General features: G+C 38.1%; 1 long non-coding RNA gene across 1 annotated transcript in view; it reads right to left on the bottom strand.

Annotated features, from left to right (window-relative positions):
* Positions 1-558: 558 nt before the first annotated feature.
* Positions 559-20,043, bottom strand: part of LOC117326288 — a 60,194-nt gene continuing 40,709 nt past the window's right edge. The window contains exon 3 of the long non-coding RNA XR_004532459.1: positions 559-1,556. This is a non-coding gene — a long non-coding RNA (uncharacterized LOC117326288). The remainder of the gene's footprint in view (positions 1,557-20,043) is intronic.

Below are 20,043 nucleotides of genomic sequence, written 5' to 3'. Positions count from 1 at the left end.
TCCTAAGTCTTGCATGTGGGTCAAGGTCATTATTTGAAGAGAATTGCATTTGGAGGCACAATTGTCCAGTGGTAGGACACAGCACTACGTAATAGAAGGGTCTAGTTCAAGTCCCAGCACGTACGCAGTGTTGCATCCTTGAACAAGATACTTTAAAATTACTTTGTTGTGTTCAAGTCAACTCTGAGCTGCAAGAGTGCATGTGGTAGAGCAGTACAAGAAATTTGTTTGTAAGCTGTTAGCCCTGAAATGGTAGTTCTAGCTGTATGCTCCCCAGGGAGTTGAGAAAGACATTGGCTGGTTGCATTGCTTAAGGCCCGATATATATATATATATATTTCCAAAGATAATAATATGTGAACCACTTTGAATGGGGCAGTTGCCAGGTATTGACCATATAGCTTAATATAGGCTGGTGTTTCCTCCACCTCCAAACCTGGCACGTCCTTAAATGACCTTAGCTGTTAATAGGATGTTAAACAAAATAAACCAAACCAAACCAAAGAACCACTTTGAGATGGCTATGTTGCTGTATATAAAACTCCAATGACCTGTAAAATTATGACAATGAACTTTCTTTATTAGGCCACAATGGATAGACATAATACAAGGAATGCATTGTTGCGTAGAAAACACATTTGAATTTATAAAGTATATTTTTAGCATGTTTAACCTTTGTGATTTTGAATGTGGGTCAAGGTCATTTATTCAAACACAGTTAATAGCCCTCATGCTGCCACCAATCTATTTGACACTATCATGGCACTGTATACTTGATTTTTTAGTAAAAAAACAAAGCTGTTGCAGATCTTTTTCTGGGGACTTTTGTGGCCGATATTCTAGTCTGATTCTCGACTGAAATTATTTCACATTAAAGCCAACATCCTCAAATTTCTATTTTCTTCTCAAAATGAGACAAGGCCCTTGTACATCCCAACACTCAATCAAGAAAAAGTCTTTAATGTTCAAGTTGAAATGTCCATTTTGTCATTTCATGTTAAATTAACAATCCAATAAATATATATTTCAACAGTTGTAATTGTTCACGTTTAATTTTAGAATCTTGTTTTGAGCCCACACCATCATACACAGGAAAACATCATTCATGACATGTAAAGAATGAGTTGTCATTCCAATGACGCATTAAACAATTAATATTGTCTCCATGTTTGAAGTGTAATCCAATGGAAAAGTGGTAACGGGAACTACCAAAAGACACAAAGTAATCCTCGGTTCAAACTTCAGTAATCCAATGTAAAGCTACACCGAATTATCTCCAAACAATTGTTTGATTTCCCTGCTGTTCTGCCTGAACATTATATTTGTTTTACTTCCTGATCAAAATCTGTTGCATTCCTCACTATCCAAGCTTCGTATTGTTTTATTTGTCATCCAGGTGTGTATCAGTTCGGTTTTCAGGTGAAAAAGCATTCCGGTTAACACACAAGTCAGCGACTAGAAAATATCACTTCAAACATCCAGGTCACAAAAGGTCAAGGTCATCATCTCTGCTTCGTCTGTAGATCCGTTCCTTCAGTTTGAACACACCGCACTACCTGCAAGGATAGAAAAAACAGTTATCATAACGACATACAGGTTAACTTTCTTAACACAGTGGGTTATAATTAGATATATGGGATGAAAATTGGCCTGATTCTGTCAATCAAAAGTCCAAGGATGAAAAGCATCATTCTGTCAATCAAGAGTCCCAAGACAGAAATCATGAATTTGAAATTTGAAATCAGTCCACTGATCCACCCTTCCCCCATTATTTCTTCATTTTCCTTTGAATGTTGAAAAGAATTTGAAATTCCACATGTTGTGAATGGGAGAGACCCAAGGGAATTCTATGACAAGTTATAGGGCAAAATCTCTTCATTATTTAACAGCGTTTTATAATCTCTATTTCTCTTGCCTTCTTACAATAGGTCCCAAGGGAATCGCATCAATAACTGAAATATACAGCATAATTCTCTTGCTCCAAAAACATTTAATTCACTCAAAATTCATTTGGCCATTCTACATTTATAGTAGTATTTTAAAGCAAAAGTTTATGAAATATGGATGATTTGACAAAAGGCGACAACTTCATGGACCTTCGTGAAAACCAGAACGTTCAGTTTCAACATAATAAGTTTTAAAATATTATATTTAATCTCGCTATAACTCAACAGCTCCTAGTTTTATGAAAGCCCAGAGTATTTGTTGTACCATATAGCTTACAACCAATAAATGCTGATTATTAGCATTCCTATTAAGTATCGACCCTGACCTAGATTAGTATTAGCTTCCCAGCCGGCTAATTAGAAAAGTACACCTGTATGTAGTGTCGTGCCCGACCAGTACACCAAGAGTTCAGAAATACTATCAGCGTATTACAATACTATTGGCATTAGTACAGAAATCGAGCTCTGTATAGCGTAGGTATTGCATCACAACATCGTAAGTTGGATCAATTCGGCTTTTAATTTCTCAATGACATCAAGACTAGACCCAATCTTATGAAATATATAATATCTACTTACAAAACAGATCTAATATGACACAAGAATTAACCCACTCTTACGAAATATATAATATCTACTTACAAAACAAATCTAATATCTGTCTGTAATTTAATTTATACATGTAATGTACTCCAAACGAACAAAACTGTATTATTGTGATAAGCACATATTTCTCTTCGGTAAAATTTGATATCAGAGATACAGTAAATGTTAAATTGATCATAATGGCTCGATAGGTTGTTGTAATGCCAGGTTTTCTATATTTTCCTGATAATATTTAGGGTTGGCGTGGAATTACGGATCAGAGCGACAAGCTGTGACAGACCAGGATGCCTTGTACGAACCACCTGTCGTCCAATATAACAATGTAGCAGTGGAGATTAGCGAGGCTCACCACAACCGGATCAACGTCCCCACCCGCTGCTAATACTGCATAATATCCTCTGCTAAAAATACTGAACTGACGAAAGTCAGAATCTACAAGTTGATTCCTCCTAACTGCATATTTTTTGGACGCAAACTGTGATCTGTCTATTTTACAATCCGTTTATCTGTCCGTCTTTTCCGGTTTGGTCCAAACAACATGCTTTAGTCGTGGTAGTCAGATGTCACTTGGGAGGAGGAAGATGTTGGTAAAGGATATTATAGATACAAATCAGGATATCAAATTGATATTTATATCAATATAGTAATCGGATAATTATTGCGTAATTAATAAATCATTTCAAAATCAAATGAATCAATAATTGATTGTATTGAATTGATCATGGGCATAATGATATATACATCTCTGTATTTTAGATCAAACAAATTTTGTCATAATTTTATGTAGATCCAAGCTGGAATGTGATGAGGACCATGATTTACTATATGAATGAGCAAGTGGAGACAATAGCATAAATCACACGTAGTTTCTTCTATTTGGACCTTAACCTGAATATTTTCTGTAATAAATTAAATCATTCATCTATGTTTTACATACTGAACATATTGGGAGGAGTCTTAAAGCTAGGTTATTATATTGTCAACAGCTCTGGACTACAGCTGTGACACAACTCCAAAGCTGAGTGTTGGCCTATTAGGGTATCTGACATAATGGATGGAAACTTCTCAGCCTCTCACGGTGTACCCCACCATCTGACCCAGAGTTAAAACCGACTTTATCATCACCTCCTGGACAGATTCTTCTGAGGTTACAGATGTCATACCACAGTTTTGTGCAAATGAGTACACGATTGAACATGTCGGGTTCTTGAAACACTCAAAAAGCTGATTTTGCCGAAAATTTAAAATTATCTTACATGATGAGGGAGAAATATTTCCAAATTATTGAATTCAATATTAAAAGCAAAAACTTTCAGTCAAGTGTATACAGTAACAGAGGGTATGATCAATTTTCTTTAATTCCTCCGCTGGGGATCGAACCAAAGACCTGCAGTCCAACGCTTTACCATTTCAGGTGCTTTTGTATCTAACAAGGGTCAGATATTTCATATTGAATATATAAACTGCAAATCGTAGGATTATTTTTTCTCCTGATTAAAATAATACACAACCGTATTACCTGAAATACGACAGACAACAAGAATCTACACTGTTAACTTAAAGGTCTCATGCACTTTTCATCTCTGTGGTTAAAATTAGAAAATTCAACATCTCCTTCCAGTGTGGCACACCCAGGCACATTAGGCCTCCGACTGTCAATACAGCCAAGATAATTTTACATCGTAAAGAATCTCTGCTGGCCTTGTATAACCAGAAAAGACAGTCGTCAAGACACCCTGACATAACACTGCTGGACTCATTAAAAGACAGAAACTGTGGAACTGAAGACAAAGGGCATAAAAGGTCCGTCCCAGTAATCAACTAATGGTCGCTACTTAACTAGTTCCATCAAACGCGGAGTAACACATTACAGATTTTTTTCCGTTAAATTAGGAAAAATGTTGTCAAGCCAGGAATCATGATCAAGAGAAACGGATGATATTTCGGTGTTATCAAGACCATGTGATGATATCGTCATACATAATACCAATTCCTGAAAGGAATTCCCACTTTGGCTAGATATAATTTTATTTAGCACGAAGACAAAGAAACAATCTAGACAATACATTATCTTACCGAAACCCTTTGTAGCTGTACTAAACCGACAGCCCAGCTAAAGGTTATCGGGTACACAAACATTTCCTCAATACTGAATGTCATCTGTTTATTTAAACTAATTATATGCCCAGCCATGATGAATATATATATTTTTTAATTTGTTAATAAAATAGCCAGGAACTTTGGGCCAGTTTCGTCAGTATTCGTTAACTTAAGGAAATTTCTTATCTTAGAATTTTCCATAGAAAAACATTACAGAATTTAACAGAGGTTTATTAAGTAAGAATTTTCCTTAAATTCCGTAATGCAAAATTTGAAGTTAAGGATTTTTCTGAAATTAAGGAATGTTGAAGGAAGCAGTGCCTGAAATACCGATGAGAGGTTCTGAATCTTTTATATTTTAAGTAGAGCTGAAGGATTTACTCCATCCTCAACCTCATCAATGAATGATTGCCATTTATTTCCCGATTAAATCAATGTAGTCCCTATTTTGATGTAAAATTCTTGAAATCACAAACAAATGAGAAAACTTTCTAGTTTTTAAGAAATATGTTCTTGTGAAATATAGTTATATAGGGATAAAACCAAGAATATACTCGCATGCCAGGTGGCCATTTACAATAAACCTATTACTATGAGGTTTCTCTGACATAAAGTTTAAAATAGCAAGGAATATCCCCTATGCTACCAAAATATGATATATCAGTGCTGTATTTGGACAGATAGACTGGTGGATGATGTCAGTCTAAGAAAGTTACATGACCATAATTTATTGAACTTCCAACCAGAAAGAGATATATGCCACATATTATTACTGCTAGCCGTACGGTTTTAAAGAAGAAGTTGAAAATATCAAAATGCAATAGATCCATCACTTGAATCCTCAACGTATACTGAAAAGCTAACAACTGTTTCACATTTTAGTTTGGACCAGTGATATCATAATTCTGATAAGATTACTTAAGAAACTCAAGAGTACGGTTGTATCTATTTCTGAACCAATGTGACACGACACAGTAAGATAAAAGGTACAAAGGATTTACTCAAAATGGTGAGAATGTGCCAACAGGCTCACACCTGTTAACAACCCACCGAATCACAAGTGTGTCCATAGTTTACTAGATAGCAAATGTAACCCACATACAGCTACATACTTCGCTTGTTTTCACACAACCAACCTATCAAACTGATAAAATTCATAAAATCATATTTTGTGGCAATGTAATCGACTGTACCAATCAAGGCTAGACCTGTTTGACAGCTCGGGGGCCTTACACCTACTGTAAACATTGAAATTTACGCTAATTACGCGGACTCCTTTTCTTTGCGGAAATTCCCCCCATGCGTATTATTTTGATATCAATTTGCGTAATATTGAACTACAAGCGAAAGTGGATCGATCGCGAAAATTACCCCCCATGCGTATAGTTTACATATTGAAATCGCGAAATTACCCCCCCCACGAAAATAGTCACGTTTACAGTAACTCAATATGATAACATTTTAAGCCCACTCTGCCGAAATGTTGAAAAACTTCCTGAAGATGGTTTCTTCAAAAAGAAATCAGAAATGATATCATTTTTGACAACAACTCAATTAAAGCAAGCATGTTGGGTATTGCTAAAGAAATACATGTCCCATACGTATACCACCTCCACTAAAAATAGTAACAGTGACCTTGATGCCCAAAACCCTGAAACTCAAACTTGGTCTGTAGTTTCTCCTACTGAAGTTACATACCAACTTTCAGCTATATATCTTGAAGTATAGCCGAGAAAAGTGTGGAAAACTGAGTGAACGGATTGACTGACAGACGGAGGGGATGAAACCAAAAGTCTCCATGGTTTCACCGGTAGGAATATCTGAAGTCAACGGCTACACATGGCGTTGGTCATGTGTAGTATTTCATAAAACGGCGTTACAGCTACAGGGACACAAACAATGCTGACAAAACAACCTTTGTCATCCAATAGGATCTCACTTACAAAAACATTGTTTGAAATACACCAGCTAATTTGAGGCAAAGACAATTGTCTATGATTATTGTAATCAGTCAGATAATCTTGAGAAGTAGTTTTAACTTTTTTCAATAAATCTGACTGTAACCTTGAAACCCTAATTCAACAGGTGCCGAAGTGATCGAACAAAATTTATATCTCTTTTCTCCGAGAAAGCTTAATATGAAAATATAACAATGAAGATCAGAGACCACAACATATCTATGTATATTACACAACTTAACATAAAATCACTGTTAAAATTAATTCCTCACACTCAAATATTTTATTGTTTAGTTCTGTAGCTCTATCAACATACTACAATTTATAAGACATAATAGTTTCTGAAATTAAAGATATACATTTTTATTGAAGGATTTAAAAACATTTTGTACTTTACTTATACAATTACAAATCCTTAATGTCAAGAAATACAATATATATATATACTGTTTAATGTAAGTTTCTTAAGACGTTTTTGCCAAACGTACACCCTGAACTCGATCTGTATACTCGAAAAGGTTAAAAGCCAGCATTACAATTACGTAAACACTGGTCAATGTACCGATACACGACAGGTAAATACAAAATACAGGTAGATGTACAATTGGACAGGTAAGCTTTTACACCTGTATACACCTATGAGGTAAATCTACACCTCAATGATCACAATTGTACGAACTGCATTTAATCTGTAATGCCCATTTAACGTCTGTATAAAGATCATCATTTTTGTCCAGACCAAATAAAGGGCCCCCTGTCTGCCGAAGTGCAAAGCCTTGTGTTAAGATTCCCAGCCAGAAGTTAATTCAGTCCAACTGTTGTACGATTATCACAACGGGGCACTACCCAAACTGATGCATTTTCACTCGGAAACACTTCTACCGCAATGAAACAAGCCGTTAGAAAACCGGCAGCAATTGCTTGCTGTGCAGACCTTGGATACAAAGACATTAACATTTTTCAGTTGACTTTTAAAACACTTGTAGCTATGAAATGGCAACGGGGGAGTTTCCCTAGTCTCCCCACCCATTGTCCCTGGGTCTACCAAATTATAACACTGTATCTCTCCATCCATCGCATGATAGGGGTCATAGCGCCCTATAGGTGCAGGTCTTGTCCCGACTCGGGTCAGGTCAATGGCCCCGTAATCCCGGCTGGGTGACCTTGCCACAGTGACCCAGATATGCACTTTCACCTCTTTAATGGACATTCCAGTCGTAAAACTTCTTTCTGATTTGAGATTTTTCTACACGAGTGTTATGTACATAGGTGTATAGGTACATCAGCGAGCTTCAGTAAGTCATATCAACTGTGACCATCTCGTCATATATATCACAAAAATATTTTTAACATTGACGACTTTCATACACCCCTATAGAATGTAGCTATCAGTTTTGATACCAACTGGAAGGACAATGCAGTAGAAAGTTACTATAGAAATCTTCTATTCATTATTTTGGCATCTCCTAGCAACTTATCCAACCAGTTCTTAACGAACATATATATATTCGTTATGTATTCTTACTGCCTCTTAACATATATATATATAGCTATCCAAAAATATAAGAAACTTTGCCAAAATGTCCATGACCAAAATAGGAGGGGGTAGGGGTGAGGGGAGAGAGAGATATCATTATTAACCATGGATAGAGAGGGGGGGGCATGGGGGAACCAGGAAAAAAAGTTTCCTGTCCAACACCTTTATGATTAGAAAATGTCTGTAAGACATAAATGACCCCGCTGCCATTTGACACCCTGAAACCTCAGCAGTCTCTGAGATTATTTAGTTACATTCATTGGAACAGGACATGATGGACACTTTTTACAGTGGGGGCATAAACATTTTTCAACTTACATACTTTACCAAATTATCCATGTTCTCGACTGAAACATTGTTGTGTCCCCATAAACACTCTCTAGGCCAAGGCCCCTTATAGACTGATTTCGGTTTATTTTGTTTAACGTCCTATTAACAGCCAGAGTCATTTAAGATGTGCCAGGTTTGGAGGTGGAGGAAAGCCGGAGTACCAGGCAGAAAAAACCACCGGCCTACGGTCAGTACCTGGCAACTGCTCCACATAGGTTTCGAACTTGCAACCCAGAGGTGGAGGGCTAGTGATAAAGTGTCGGGACACTTTAACCACTTGGCCACTGACAAACGGACAATCTCCAGTAGGGTTTGACCAAAGCCTGACAGAGTACTGATTTGATCCACTTAAGGACAAAACTTCAAATGTCAAAACTCGTATTAAAAGTCGGACAAAACTCCCATCAACTCTAAACATAACAATCAATACTATCCAGTACAAAGGAGATTGTTACGAGAACAATCCCTTTCGTAAGGAATATTGACACCACAATCCTTTTTCATATGAGGCTGATGAGAAACGGATTATTCCTTAAAACTGCCCGACATGCAGACACCTTAAATGGTAGCCTTATAATATTTCAAAGCAAATTGCATCATTTAAATTTTAAAAGTCACGTGGATATTTATTGATAGAATGAAGAATAGGTAAATTATGACAACTAATTTAACATGCAGAAGTATTGTTCATTATCTATCTCTCAAATTTCTGATCGAACTACAAATTTCTGCCATTTCCTGTGACATAAACAAGGTACGCTCTGGACAAAACATCAGTAAACCAAGGGCCATAACTGTGTACAGTGCTAGAAGTGATCAGTTAGAATCATTTTTATTGAATTCTTTATCTTTTTTTCCCAGATATAACCTACAATTAATGAACGGTATTCATCGTCTGGTCTCTCCTGTCGTGTCTTGCCCTGACCCCATTCCAATATCCGGTGACCTAGTCTCACCTTAAGGTGTCACATGACCTGTGACATTGTCGGAATAAATTTCCAATTAGCAACAAGATTCAAAAAGACAAAACGAATGAGGTAAGAGCACCTCCTTACTGCACATAAATCACACTTTCATCACAAAATTATTCCTCGATTTCAAAGACAACCAATGAAACTGATAGGCAGTAACAACATCATCGCCGCGGAAACCTATTGTAATGAAGGGTATTCATTCAACACTGTATTTTAGATGCCAGACCTATAATTTGACGGAGAAGTTTATTTTCCTCCTAAACCACATTACCACATCATTACCATAGGTCAGCTTACAGGGTGTCAACATCTCAACCCGCCTAGAGCTCCTCGTTACATCACGGAATCCGATGTTCCCTCCCGGGGTACATTCCTGGTATTTTCTGTTCCGACAATTTGGTGTTCTTCTTTCGTAAACACAACAGTTCTATAATGTCATCCGATTTCCATCCCATTAAACCTTTCGCTCATCTATTGATAAGGAATGGGGGCGATGATACCAGCGAGGTGTGGGGCAATGTTCGATGACAACAGACAATTACATCAATTGCTATCATGACCTTCTGACACGGTAATGGCAGATTAAGTGGAAGATGTTTGCCACTTCAGACACTCTTTAAAGACATGAAAGGAACATAGTGCAGATGACCTGCCTATTAAAAGGTAGCAGTACACACAAATTAAGTCCCAAGTCGATACACAATTCAAATTTCTTGTTGAATTGTAAGATGGACGGCAATGTGATGTAGAAAATAAAGTAAACTTGTAATATCACTATTAAATGTTGTACATTCCTAACAGAGAGTAATGATGATAAATGAAAACAAAAATAGGCCGTTTAATATTTTCATACAAAAATTACATACTTTATCTATTACCACCTTCCAAAAGGTTGAGCTCCTCTTCTTTAAGAGAATAAATAATTCAGACATTTTATCTTATCTCCAGATTCGGTATCAAACTTTTAGTCTTTCAGTCGATCATTATTAGAATGCAGGTCCTTTTGTTGTTTTTCATTAGATATATTTCTATACCTCGATGGTTATATATATACAGCCACGGTTTGTGAGTTTGTTTCCCGTTCCATATTTTATAAGAGCTGCATGTCCTTGCTGTTTCCTTAATCCGGGGATGTGACCAAATTGTGGTTTAATTGTGGTGATGTAATCATTTTAGGTGAAGTGGTCTTATACAATGAAGACTCACACAGGAAATGATACTGCATATTGTGTCACAGTATATCACACTGTAAACAACCCAAGATTCCAAAATACACATGTTCAGTTTTAATTGTCCTTGGGTAAGACACTTAACCCTAATTGCTCTGGATAGCATGTAATGGGCCTCCTATATATTTTGTCAAGTGAGGAAGTCACCAACTACTACAAGGAGACCCCGCCTAAAGATGACTCTGGCTGTTCACAGGGCGACAAACCCAGCAAACAAGCAAACAAACAAACAAACAAACAGCCAGGGTAATTTTGAGGCCTGCTTGTAGTATCTGGTGACTACCATCGCATGTCATCTTAATTTGAAGCCGGGTCTACTTGTAGTAGCTGGTGACTACCATTGCATGTCATCTTAATTTGAGGCCGGGTCTACTTGTAGTAGCTGGTGACTACCATCGTATGCCATCTTATTTTGAGGCCGGGTCTCCTTGTAGTAGCTGGTGACTACCATCGCATGTCATCTAGAGTAATTAAAATAAAGTGTCTTGCCAAAAGGACACGACGATGACTGTTTCCTGAGAAACAAACTGACACAGGTAGGGAGCGTCGAACCTTCACCAGAGGTTATGTGGCGGCGCTCTAACTGGATGAGCTATCGTGGCTGTTCAGGGGGTGAAAAAACCAACAAACACACAAATTATGGCGAGACATATTACCTATCAAACTTGCTAGTTTTCATACTTCTTCTTTTTTAGAAACACCATTTGTTACTTTAGATATTAGATATTCCAGACCAAGGAAAATGAACATTATAATATGATATATGTAGCAAATATGAAGCAGCACGCATTACTTAGCTCGAGCACGATCAAATATAGCACACATTACTTAGCTCGAGCACGATCAAATATAGCACACATTACTTAGCTTGAGCACTTAAATATATATCTGATAAAACATAAAGAAATTGGAAAATAATAAAGTGCTTTTGTCCCCGTAGTGCTGCTGAAAATTATTCATCATCATGAAATGACCAAAGTTGTGGATAAGACATTAAACAATACAAAATCAAATTGGGATATAAACTTTTGCTATTTCTGAAGTTCCTTGATACAGCTACTACTTATAGAGGGTATATTATATATTTTCCATTTACACTTACTACTGACTCATACAGATGTTACCAGATTTATAAATTTGCGAGCCTTGTGATTTATAAACTGTTACACAGATTTCACATGGGGAGCCGAATATATATATATATACACCTTGTCAAATTGTGTATGCTTTCAAAACATCAGTGAGGAAATTCTATGTAAACTATGATTATTTAACTTTCTGATATTGTACAACACCCTGCATGGGAGGCCATCAACATTAGCTAATGAGGGATCTGTTTATACTGGCAGGCTAACAGGATGGGGAGGTGCTACCCTACAACAGATACTCCCCCTCCCCTCCCTAAACAGTTATATATATATATATATATATATATAGGCACTTAACCCCCTAATTGTACTTAACAAGGATTTAATTGGAATTAGATCAGATGGGTCAGGTCAGGGTGATCTCCCCTGCCCATGCTACCACAGCTGGGACCCCTGTGGCGAGACCCCTGTGGAGGTCAGGGAGGTCAGATCAGGGTTAAAGATATACAAGGTGTTGTTGGGCTACTTATCTATATCATGTATCTAGACAACAATTAAAATGTTATTTAGGGCCAATCTCCATCTAAGTTTGGTAAGTTGGTTTACAATCCTGGAACAGCTTGTTATACAGGCGGGCCACTGTTCGGGCCACTGTTCGTGTGTCTTCACAGTCATTAATCATACACACCTAGACCACTGTGACCGCCTGGGTCCGGTCTGTCAAAGTATCAAATGCACCCCTTCATCCTAGTAGGACACTGTTAACAATCTAGAGATTTATGTTCCTTCTGTAACATCAATAATGACTCCGAAATAGAACCTCCAAAGTATCATCATCAAAAAATGTCCTGGTTTATATGTGACACAAGGCAATGAAGAGTCAACTAGCTGTCACACACACATACACAACACAACCTAAGTGTGACAGACAGACAGAAAAGACACAACCAAAGTGTGACAAACAGATAGACAAGACACAACCAAAGTGTGACAAACAGACAGACAAGACACAACCTAAGTTAGACAGACAGACAGAAAAGACACAACCAAAGTGTGACAAACAGATAGACAAGACACAACCAAAGTGTGACAGACAGACAGACAAGACACAACCAAATTGTGACAACAGACAGACAGACAAGACACAACCAAATTGTGACAGACAGACAAGACACAACCAAATTGTGACAAACAGACAGACAGACAAGACACAACCAAAGTGTGACAAACAGACAGACAGACAAGACACAACCAAAGTGTGACAAACAGACAGACAGACAAGACACAACCAAATTGTGACAGACAGACAGACAAGACACAACCAAATTGTGACAACAGACAGACAGACAAGACACAACCAAATTGTGACAGACAGACAAGACACAACCAAATTGTGACAAACAGACAGACAGACAAGACACAACCAAAGTGTGACAAACAGATAGACAAGACACAACCAAATTGTGACAGACAGACAGACAAGACACAACCAAATTGTGACAACAGACAGACAGACAAGACACAACCAAATTGTGACAGACAGACAAGACACAACCAAATTGTGACAAACAGACAGACAGACAAGACACAACCAAAGTGAGACAACATACATACAGACAAGACACAACCAAAGTGTGACAAACAGACAGACAGACAGACAAGACACAACCAAATTGTGACAGACAGACAAGACACAACCAAATTGTGACAAACAGACAGACAGAAAAGACACAACCAAAGTGAGACAACATACATACAGACAAGACACAACCAAAGTGTGACAAACAGACAGACAATACACAACCAAATTGTGACAGACAGACAAGACACAACCAAATTGTGACAAACAGACAGACAGAAAAGACACAACCAAAGTGTGACAACAGACAGACAGACAAGACACAACCAAAGTGTGACAAACAGACAGACAAGACAACCAAAGTGTGACAAACAGACAGACAAGACACAATCAAAGTGTGACAGACAGACAGACAAGACACAACCAAAGTGTGACAGACAAACAAGACACTCACTAACTGCCTGGATATTTCAAGAGGAGGACACAAATATTTAAAATTTTCATGTTGTAGTCTCTTCATTTAAATATCAGAAATTTTTTATTGAATATTATACATTTTCAAACTGGTCAAAGTAGACCATGGTTTATACATGTACATGTGTGAATTACAGACCTTGGTATAATCCATTTATACAATAATGATACTTTTAATTTTTAATCTATTGAAGAATGGGCCGTGTTTGCAGAACAGGTAAGGTGAAAGTTGACCTTGTAGGTAAGTTTGTTCTGTCACCATGTTCCTGGTCAGCCTGCCGGTCAGGTCAGGTCATTCCTCGGCCTTTTTACCTGCAGATGACCAATGACGTCTGAGTGGTCAATATTTGTCAGCCCACCAGATATACTGGCTAGTGGTCAATATTTTATGGGGCCATCAGACTGGCCAAATGTTGAAGGTTTAATTGCTTATGTAGGTGTAATGTCAATATTTTTTCCCTGTCTAGAATTTTATATTATTTTTTGGACTACTTTACAGACATCATTATTCATGACATAAAAACATATACATACAATTATCATATTTATTAATAGTAATATATGGCCGTTTTCTTCCTAGAGTGCACCACTGTCTTAATACGTTGGCAGGACTTGCTTGTCTGACGAAAACTTAACTGAATGGCTTTCATAAACTTTACAGTCCCAACCACAATAAATACATGTGTGGTCACCAGGCTGGGCTTGTCTGCCTTTACGAAGGCAACTGGGGTTTGATTCACTGTTTCAATGTGAAAATATATGGGGTTAGTTACCTGCCTGTTTTTAAAACACAATATATGTATGTTTTTTCTCTTGGTACTTGGTGCATTTTCTTAGGGTTCTAAGACATCTTGTGGGCTTCCATCCATGCCAGCAAGATAAATTTATTCGTAAGGCGAGGTAATTCGTTATGCCATTGTTGTTAAGTACCTATCTTTGCCTGATAGTACTTTAAGCTCCATAGTTACCGGAAATTTTGTATTTCTATTTCAAATTCAATATCTGTATATACAAAATCAGCATTTCAAGGTCATCTCTCCTGGCTCAGAAACGGGTATGTGTATGTATAAGATGGGAGTTTTCCATTCATAACACAGGTCAGCAGTAACAGTCGATATATTGGACAGATTATATAGGAAAGCTATGTGTTATAATATATATACCTGTCCCAGTATAATGTCCTATATATATCTCCCAGTACTGATGTTGTCACGTTCCTACTTCTGACCTGACCTATTAAATAATCTTGTCTAAATCTTCCGATTCAGAAAGTTTGCTCAGATGAATCATAAAATATTTTAAAACCTATATGACAAGATTTACTCGGGCAGACATTTTAAACAAATAGGCCTTCAGAAACGTTCCACTTTTACTATTGGTTTTAAACTCCAAAGATTGACCTCATTCATTCCTCTGCATGTGCCTCATGATATTTCTACGTCACACAGTCTCTCAGACCCGACTTGTAGTATACAATGATGTTTCTATGTCACACGGTCTCTCAGACCCGACTTGTAGTATACTATGATATTTCTATGTCACACGGTCTCTCAGACCCGACTTGTAGTATACTATGATATTTCTATGTCACACGGTCTCTCAGACCCGACTTGTAGTATACTATGATATTTCTATGTCACACGGTCTCTCAGACCCGACTTGTAGTATACAATGACGTTTCTATGTCACACGGTCTCTCAGACCCGACTTGTAGTATACTATGATATTTCTATGTCACACGGTCTCTCAGACCCGACTTGTAGTATACAATGATGTTTCTATGTCACACGGTCTCTCAGACCAGACTTGTAGTATACAATGATATTTCTATGTCACACGGTCTCTCAGACCCGACTTGTAGTATACTATGATATTTCTATGTCACACGGTCTCTCAGACCCGACTTGTAGTATACAATGATATTTCTATGTCACACGGTCTCTCAGACCCGACTTGTAGTATACAATGATGTTTCTACATCACACTGGTCTCTCAGACCCGACTTGTAGTATACACAGATCACACTCTCCAAGTTCTCTTTTTATTTTTATTTTTGTTCCTTTTTACACAATATCATTGAAGTTTCATATCATTATTTAATTTTGGTAATCAGAGGGAAAATGCCAAGGGATCAATCAAACTAGGATTCCAACCTAGCATTTTTAATTCTAGACTGATACCCTAACCAATTTTCATCACTTCAGTAACCAGAAGGTGAAACCATTCCAATACTTAGTGCAATATGGAGTGAATGTGCCCATTTTGCTCTGCTGAACTTCTCTTAGGAATTTCTACACATATATGCCTCCTTTAATGATATCCACACTTTTAATGCCCCCCTCTTTAATGATATCTACACTTTTAATGACCCCCTCTTTAATGATATCCACACTTTTAATGCCCCCCTCTTTAATGATATCCACACTTTTAATGCCCCCCTCTTTAATGATATCCACACTTTTAATGACCCCCTTTTTAATGATTTCTAAACATTTCACACTAATGAGCCCTAGAAGCACGAAACACCTGTGTGACAGCTTTACATTCATTATTAGGTATTCACTGAATCTATTAATAAATCCATGTTTACAGTGTACACCTGTGTGTCTTAATTCCATAACATACTGTATATCATCGTTAATGTTAGTAATATAATTCCATTATAATCATATAGTTATCAGCACAAAAATAAATACTGGAATATTTTGTTAATACACACCTAATATAAATATATCTAGATTTATTCACCTTACTATATAAAAATATTAGAAAAGCAGTGTTTTTCCAGATTATTTCAAAATGTTAGAAAGGCGGTGTTTTGCCTAATTATATTAAAATGTTGGAAAGGCAGTGTTTGGTCGAAATTTAAACCCACAAGCTAGTTCTGACCAGGACTACAACAAATTATCAGCCCTCTAAAATTCAACAACTCGCAGTAACAAAACATCATTTCAGCTACATAATATGGGCCATAGTAGGTTTCTCTTAGACCTGTTGTTAATATATATATTATATACTGATCATGAAAGTCTCACTAAATACAAGTTGTATATCAAAAGGGATATGGTTCACTTTTGTTACATTGTATTCAGATCCAGATGAAACACAAATTTCACCATCCATCAAATTCAAAATGTCAGGACCGAAACATGAACTTTCAATTCATTAATATAATGAAAATGTATTCAATCTTCTCCTATTATCCAGCTAAATAAATACATGTGGCTTTATCGATATCAATCACTTTCAACAGTAAATATTTTCCAAACCTTTGATGAATTTCATAGGCCTTTTCAAATCCCTGAATGACCAATAAAAATTAAAAGGATATCTTGAATGTCCCATTCATAAAATATTTTGAACACAAAATAATTCTTGTCATTTCATGGCGAATATTGATGGATGTTAAGCACTGGGTGAACATCGCCCCAAAATGAAAGGCAAATAATGCCAAGGAAATTCAGAAATACGTAAATTAAAGTGAGAAGATCACAATAAAACATCCGTTCTCGATATCGGACAATAGCACTTCCGAAACATAACGGATACAGTACCATACGGAAACAAGCTCACAGCCTTTGATCAGGACACTAAAACATTCTGGCACAAACTCCAATAAGAATGCAATTTCAAAATTATATGGTACATACATCTTTAACAAAGAGTAATTGTGATCAATTTAAAACAAGAACAGACTGTTACATATATACAATACCATAACTTACATACTTTACACTATTACCACCTTCTAAACATACTTTACACTATTACCACCCGCCGCGACAACAACGGGTACACGAGGACCAACCGCGAAACAGGACTGGACACGAGGACCAACCGCGAAACACACGGGACACGAGGACCACCCGCGAAACACGGAGCACCAGAAGACCACCCGCGAAACAGACGGGACACGAGGACCACCCGCGAAACACACGGGACACGTAGGACCACCAGCGAAACAGACGGGACACGAGGACCACCCGCGAAACACACGTGGACACGAGGACCACCGCGAAACACACGGGTACACGAGGACCACCCGCGAACACACGGACACCAGAAGACCACCCGCGAAACATACCGTGACACGTATGACCACCTCTAAACACACCTGTGACACGATTACCAACAATATGCTAACACACTTTACACCATAATCCACCCTCTAAACATACTTTACACTATTACCACCCTCTAAACACACTTTACACTATTACCACCCTCTAAACACACTTTACACTATTACCACCCTCTAACACACTTTACACTATTACCACCCTCTAAACACACTTTACACTATTACCACCCTCTAAACATACTTTACACTATTACCAACCTCTAAACACACTTTACACTATTACCAACCCTCTTCATCCAGAGTGGTATATTTTTTGTGTTTTTAGTGACAAGAAACTACATACACATTGTGGAGAATGAATGGTTTTAAAACATAACAAATTATGTGTTAATATTATCAACCATGTAGACAGGTATCTTAATTAATTCGAATATTACAATTGGGATGGGGATGCGGTTAGTTTGGAACATGTATGTGCATCTTGAGAGGTCAGCATCCACCCCTACTCAAAAGTCTGTGGGTGGTAATTGTAACTTCTTTCATATCCCCAATACTATTACAGCTAGTCATTTAGGGTACATCCGAGACCCTTGAAACAAAATAGCCTTGCAGCAGACAGACTGTACTTAATGAAGGCTTGATGTAATTTTTTATCGGATCTTATTATCATAATAACGTATTAATGTCCCTACTTACTGCCAAGTAAATGAGACTTTGGTTATGACAGACATGCATAATACAAGACGATCTATCGGTCAGCCAAGTATTTACACAATAAACATCAGCGGTAGACAGTATACAGGACATGTTTTTGGCCAAATTTGCCGATAAAAATGTGGTTTATGCTTCCTTTCTGGAATATGCACCACCAAAGTGAATGATGAAGACTTCTTATCTCTCGATTATCTCCAGTCTCATTTACTGTAATTATACATTACACAGTGATTGGGACTGGGGATAAAGGGCTGGGTTGGAGGGTCCAGTCGGGGATAAAGGGCTGGTTTGGAGGGTCCAGTTGGGGATAAAGGACCGGATTGGAGGGTCCAGTTGGGGATAAAGGGCTGGGTTGGAGGGTCCAGTCGGGAATAAAGGGCTGGGTTGGAGGGTCCAGTTGGGGATAAAGGACCGGATTGGAGGGTCCAGTTGGGGATAAAGGGCTGGGTTAGGGGATCCAGTCGGGGATAAAGGGCCGGATTGGAGGGTCCAGTTAGGGATAAAGGGATGGGTTATGGGATCCAGTCGGGGATAAAGGGCCGGATTGGAGGGTCCAGTTGGGGATAAAGGGCTGGGTTAGGGGATCCAGTCGGGGATAAAGGGCCCGATTGGAGGGTCCAGTTGGGGATAAAGGGCTGGGTTAGGGGATCCAGTCGGGGATAAAGGGCCGGATTGGAGGGTCCAGTTGGGGATAAAGGGCTGGGTTAGGGGATCCAGTCGGGGATAAAGGGCCCGATTGGAGGGTCCAGTTGGGGATAAAGGGCTGGGTTAGGGGATCCAGTCGGGGATAAAGGGCCGGATTGGAGGTCCAGTTCGGGGATAAAGGACCGGGGTTGGTGATAAAAGGCTGGGTGAGGGGGTCTGCCAGCAGGATGAGGGTCAGGAACCAAGGCTTTGCTGGAGGAAACTGGGGAGAGAGCAAGATGCTATAAAATGGTGAACACATATCCCACTACAATGGCAACACCAACGGTGCCACCCTATGCATACAGAATGCAACTAGTGTGAAATAGTAATTATTATATTAGCAATTATTTACCCCTCATTTACCGTCCTGTATAACCTATAGTCTAGTGATGTGTGGGATCACCTCACATACCTGTGCCCCCAGTCAACGTCAGTGTACTTATAGCCTACAGTAGCATTGACCTCCATCACACAGGACAAACCGTGACGGGTTGCACTAGATTTGGAAAGTTTGAAGGATCGTAATTACAGACAAGGTGTAGAAATACACAGAGGAAATTGTAGGTGTGTATTTGCTGGCAGTATAATTTCTCGGCATTATATGTTTGAGAAAACGAACAAAAGGCATAATTTATGCAGTTTAACACTACACACAGGTGGGACATGTTAATTACAGGTATGACATCCTGTCTTTTAGGGCACAAAACTAGTCCTATTATTTCATACCTGATCATCAAATT

This window comes from Pecten maximus, chromosome 4 (genome assembly GCF_902652985.1).
Source record: "Pecten maximus chromosome 4, xPecMax1.1, whole genome shotgun sequence".
Lineage (NCBI taxonomy): Eukaryota > Metazoa > Mollusca > Bivalvia > Pectinida > Pectinidae > Pecten > Pecten maximus.
Note: the sequence above shows the minus strand (reverse complement) of the source record. Positions and strands in the feature narration are given on the sequence as shown.